The following is a 6,033-nucleotide window of genomic DNA, read 5'->3' as shown; positions in this document are numbered from 1 at the left end:
GCCCCCTCCACGCACTGCTCACGTCCAGGCAGCCCCCGAGGGGGAGAGCTGCGGGGCCAGCCCCTCCCGACGGACGAGATCTGCGGAGGGAGTGTAGGCAGCCCCGATGCTCCGGGTAGGAGATAGATGTGGCCATCACGCAGCCTGGGCAAGAGGCTGCTGAGAGCCACCACCCCCCCGACAGCGTCGCGCCACAGCCCGCCGGCCGGAGCGAGCCCAGGCGGGCCGCGCCTCCGTGGCCGCAGCTTCTGTCAGAGCAACGGATGGGAGCTGCTGCCCCCGCCTCGGCCGGGCGCCTTCTGTCAGGGGGGACGGCCCTTAGCCTTTCTCCACCCAAGGAGCACCTGCAAGGCCTTGGCGGCTGGGCTTTGGAGATGCCCTGTAACTCCGGCGGTTGCAACATTATGGTATTTTATAGGCGCTACCCCCACCAGGAGTTGCCCATCACATTGCCACCAAGCCCTTCAGTCGGATGCAGTTTAGGGTCATACCCAGAACCAAAGAAAGTACAAGCTCTGCACGCTGGCACGGCTGGGACTGAGTAGTGCCACGGTGCAGGCACCATTCTCCAGCCCTCACAAAGAAAAGGGGAAGCAGCAATAGCTCATGGAGTTGTTTTAGCCTAAGCAGTAAAGTGCAGGCCAGTTCCTCAGCTAGCGTAATTAGTCGCTGTGGCTCTGCCGCCCACATGGGAAGAACATTAAGACACATCATACGTCCCCCACTCCACCAGCCTCTGTAGCCCCCCTTCATATTTTTAACCATGAGGAAATAGGAGCATAAACGTTGAAACAAAAAACATTTCAAGCTGACATAGCTTCCCTTCTCTCAAGAAGAAAAGCTAGAGCCAGTGACTGCAATAAATCTTGTCTGCATTGGCTAGTCCACAGTGTGCAATTATAGCAGGTGCTGACCACATTTACAAAGCCTGAGCTGTTGAGAGCAGAACTTCTCCACTCCTTCCTACCTGCTGCATAGATTGTAGCAATACACTAAAGTCCTCTACAAGCAGAGAGCAGATCTACTTCGTACTCAGGTATATGATAAGATTCTTTTGTAAACCAATGTTTTGTAATCTTAGTATCTGAACAAGGCTTAGCAATATGGTGTGCAAATGACAGGTTGGAGTATTAGACCAAGGGAAAAATAAGTTGATAATATTGAAGAATTATTCAATTTACTGTTGATACTAGAATATGCCTGGCATACCATTTGTAGGTCAAGAATCATGCAGTGCCTCATCTGAGCAAATTTTTTAGTGGCGTGGACTTTCCAATTTATATCTGGGTGTATTGTTTATGCAAGGAAGTTACCAGAGGTCAATGTTCGCTTCCTTATTTGCAATAATACTGTATGTCTGACAGGCCAGAAAACCCATACATCTCACACGGGGACTGGATTTAGCCATATTAATAAATTTTATATGTGCATAGCGAGACTGGCTGAATTTGACTTTGATCCTCACTGATGTACTCTAAACAATATACCAAAGAGACAGAGAGTTACAAGAATACTCCATGGTCCCTAACAAATCTTTACTGACAAATATGCTTGCATGAGTGACCCCCTGTGAGTGATTAGTCTTCTACCATTGCTACTTGTATGGAATAGAAGTTAGAGCTATCCGCACATTTCAAACAGGAAGAGAGCTATTACTTTACATTTAGTATTTTCATATAGGAATTTTTTTTGAAAGGCCCATTTTTAATATTACATGGTGACTAAGGCTTTATAGACAATTGTTTGAGAAATATTTAAATACAGCTGAAGATTTAATGCTTTATTTCAGTTTCAGAGAGCCTTTTTGATCATATGCAGTCGCCAAAAGGCTTTTTGAAACCAGCTGAATCTTTAAAAGATTTCTATAATAGCTGTGACTGGCTTTATTGGTTGCCAGATTGAGCTCTCTTCATGAGAGACGGCAATCCAAGCTTGTGCTCCAAACAAACCTTCATTTTGGTCTACATCTGATATAAAAGCAGTACCATTAAAATACAGTAGTCTAAGATCTTAAAAACCAGTAATAAATGGGCTAACTACTTCATTGTTTTCTTTAGCTTATTTTCAGCACAGATAAGGTTATTGTGCAATTAACTTTAGTACTGCAAAATGAAATCATTATTAGCTACGTACCTGGGAAATACTATGGACAAAGTCATCCTGTGGAGCCAACATTTACTTTAGGACCAAAAATAGGCAACAGAAGTAAAAAAAAACAAAACCATACTCCCAGAATTTTGATAAGTTGAAAAAGTTTTCTGAAGTGTCTTTGTTTCTTACATTAGTATTATAAAGCAAAACATTTTCCTATGACCTTGCATCTAGATTTCAGAGCTGTAACCAACAGAGATTTTTCACTATCGTAGTCTAAGATCTTTACTAGGTTCCTCCCAGAGCTATATTGTCCTTACAAAGTTCCAACCTATGTGTATCCTTCATTATAAATAATTTCAAGTAGTTTTGCCAAACAAAATAGAAACGTACAATGTGTGGAAGGGACTCCTTTGATTAGAAGCATTCTCAGCACAGTATGAAAAGTAAACAGCATTCCAAACATATCAAATAGTCCACAGGATGGAAATTAAAAGATGGATGCAATTAAGATGCTTTAGGTTATTATAGAACATGATGCCAAAAAATAAATGACAGTTCTTCTTTTTCTGTTTGGCTGTTTGTGACATGGTAAATATCCTCTCAGGACTAGAATTGCTCTGCTTCTCAGTACTGAAAGATAAAAAACAAAACAAAAAACACTTTTAAAGACCAAGGACATAGAAATATTAGTTTAATATGGATTATTTGTGTATACAATGCCACGGAGGCATGCATGGCACTTTACAGAAAAAAAATGTAATTGCCAAGACTCTGCCTAAGGACTTTGGTATTTTAATTAGATACTATTTCAGGGAATAATAAACAAAGGGCGGGGAAGGGGAATGGGAGGATGAAGGTTGCAACAGTACAGGACCATGAAATACAATGACAATTTTGCCTGTATCTGGATACTTGGTTTTAAAAATTAAATGTAGTTAAGTTATTATGCTAAAATTGAGGGTGAAGGTTATTAATTGTTATTTATAATCTAAACCTCATGGATATAGGAAAGCATTAACATCACTGCTCATTTATATCACTATATTACATTTTTTCTTGATTTCTTTTATTTATCCTTACAATACTGGCTTTTTGCAATCTTCTGAGGCTTTTTCAAAGGGATCCACTTCCATTAGATCTGTATCCATTTGGCAAACAGGTCAACAGCAGTGAATGCTCTCTGGGCATGTTGGTCTTTCAGGAAAGATACCTTTAAAGAAAATGCTTGATTTCTTCAAGCAATGCTGATGTCAACCTTGTTTACTCCTGGGTTACCACAAATCAGACTGAAGAGACAAAACTGTGTAGGTCAACCAGAAGCCAACCCTTTCAGTAGACAGCTTTGCTGTTTGCCTAACAAGCCATGTTAACATGGGTGTTTAGCCCTAAACATTGTGAAACCATTTAGCACAGTGGTTTAAAACCTGTGGGCCACAGACTCCTGAGGGCCCACAAACCGTGTCTAAAGGGTCTGCAAAAGATTACTATGATCCGTCTAAAGTATATGAATGCCCACACTTACAATTCCGCACCTCCATTTGAAATTTCCAAAGGGGTCCGCACATCCATTAAAAAATGGTTAGAGGTCCACAAATGAAAAAAAGGATCAAAACCACTGATCTAGGATATGGAAAATATATATAACTGAGCTCTTCGTTTGTGGCCCACAAATATGTCATCATATTGACTTTGAAAATGTTAAAAGGTTTTTGCAAATGAAGTATTTCAGCCATGGTCATAAGTAACTTGTCCTGTTGAGGGAATATATAGTTTTAATTGAAGTTCCTTTAAGTGTTTCCTTAAGTGTTTAACTCCCTCTCATTGGAGAGTTATTTATACCCCTGATGGCCAGTTTATCTTTTTATTTTCTAATCATGAATAATTTAACCAATATAGAGGATAATAAGTAATACTTCACGTTAATTCAATCCATTCCAATCAAAAACACTTTTTCAACCCATTTGCAATATTCCCCAACACAGGACCATCATCAGCAGTGCTAGAGCAGAAGCCCTAAGGTAAAAAAATAACTCCATTAAGGGGATCACTCCAACAACCACTGCAGCAAGGCACTCATAGCTACTGCACTGCTTGTGGGGTGGGAAGAGAAGAGCATATTTGGCTTCCCAGCTCAACCTAAAGCAGGCACAGCTTGGATGGCAGAAATACATGCCAATTCTATGTATATCTTCTGCAGGTGGAGTTTAAAGCTTTGTCTTTCTCTGAAGTGAGACCCCACCACCCACACAAACACAGACAGGCATGGGGATGCAATCTGGCCTTCTCATTCTGTGTGGGGCTGAGATGAACAAGTAAGTTCTAGATCGGAAACTTCTCTTGAGAATACCCATCTCCTGAACATATCAAGACACTTGTCAGCTCAGATCCCAAATGCCAAGTGAAAACATTAAATAACCTAATAAGTGGGTAGCCACTACCCTGTGGGTTTCTGGAACTAGAGGAGATTACTGCTGAAAAGGACTTGGGAGTTACTGTGGACAATAACCTGAATATGAGCCACTGTGCCCTTGTTGCCAACAAAACTAACAGCAAACTAGGCTACATTGGTAGGAGCGCTACCAGCAGATTGAGGGAAGTGATTATTTCCCTCTATTCAGCACTGATGAGCTACATCTGGAGTACTCTGTCCAGTTTTGGGCCCACCACTATAGAAAGGATGTAGATGAATTGGAGAGGGTCCAGGGGAGGGCAACGAAAATGGTTAGAGGGCTGGGGCACATGGCTTCTGATGAGAAGCTGAGGGAACTGGACTTATTTAGTCCAATGAAGAGAAGACTGAGGGCAGATTTAGCGGCAGCCTTCAGCTACCTGAAGGGTGGTTCCCAAGAGGATAAAGCTAGACTGTTCTCAGTGGTAGATTGGTCTCAAGTTGCAGCAAGGGAAGTTTACAATAGATAATAGGAGTCTTTTGCAAAGCACTGGAACAGGTTACCCAGAGAGGTTGTGGAATCTCCATCCTTGGAGGTTTTTAAGACCCAGCTAGACAAAGCTTGGGCTGGGATGATATAGTTGGGGATGGCCCTGCTTTGAGCAGGGGTTTGGACTAGATGACCCGCTGAGGTACCACCAAACGCTTATTTTTCTATGATTACAATAATCTATTCTGAAGAAGACATACTCACTGATAACTGTTAAAGTCTGTATCCAAAACGAAAGTCACAGTTGGTAAAAAGCATTTATGCTCGTTGCTGCCATCTTTGCAGCCAGAAAAACCAAGGTTCCCTCAAGACACCTATAATGTGAACTTCCATAACAAAAGGCAGGCAAACCTCCTCAAATGAGCTGGCAAATACAGCTTCCATATTTCACCAAGTTTTTGCTTTGAGCCTGGTAGTACACCTTAGTCTTAACTGAGTTTAGTCCGAGTCTTGTCTAGACACTCGGGGAAAATTAACAATTCCTCACCACAGTGAGTTAAATACCACTTATTTGGATGAAACTTCCATAAATCTGAATCCAAGAACTGAATCTAAATGAGAATATTAAACTAATCTAAAGGATATCAGTCTTCCAGGCGCTTCAGGCTTTCTCTAGACTTAGACCTTGCAATACCAAGAATTCCTTCCAAAGGCATCATTCCAAGGTAAAAGGAAAATTACCTTAAAATTAAATTAATAAAATGTAATATATAAAAAGAATAATATAAAATATGGCAGAGGTTCATCAAACCAGTCCAGACATAAAGGGGTGATTGCCTACTGCACAGAACTCTAAAATAGGCTCTGCTAAATAATGGACAATATTTATTACTAGAACTAACATAATTCTTTTTCCTTTTATAACTAATTATTTGGCATGGGACCATTTACTTTTATTATGCTGAGGCCAATTGTTCAAGTGCAGCTCAGCAAATCCTATGCCAAAATACAGTCCTAGACTACTGATTATGGAGATTTAAGATATTTCTTATGATCTGAA

Source organism: Alligator mississippiensis, chromosome 4 (genome assembly GCF_030867095.1).
Source record: "Alligator mississippiensis isolate rAllMis1 chromosome 4, rAllMis1, whole genome shotgun sequence".
NCBI lineage: Eukaryota > Metazoa > Chordata > Crocodylia > Alligatoridae > Alligator > Alligator mississippiensis.
The sequence above is the reverse complement of the archived record's forward strand: the minus strand, read 5'-3'. Positions refer to the sequence as shown.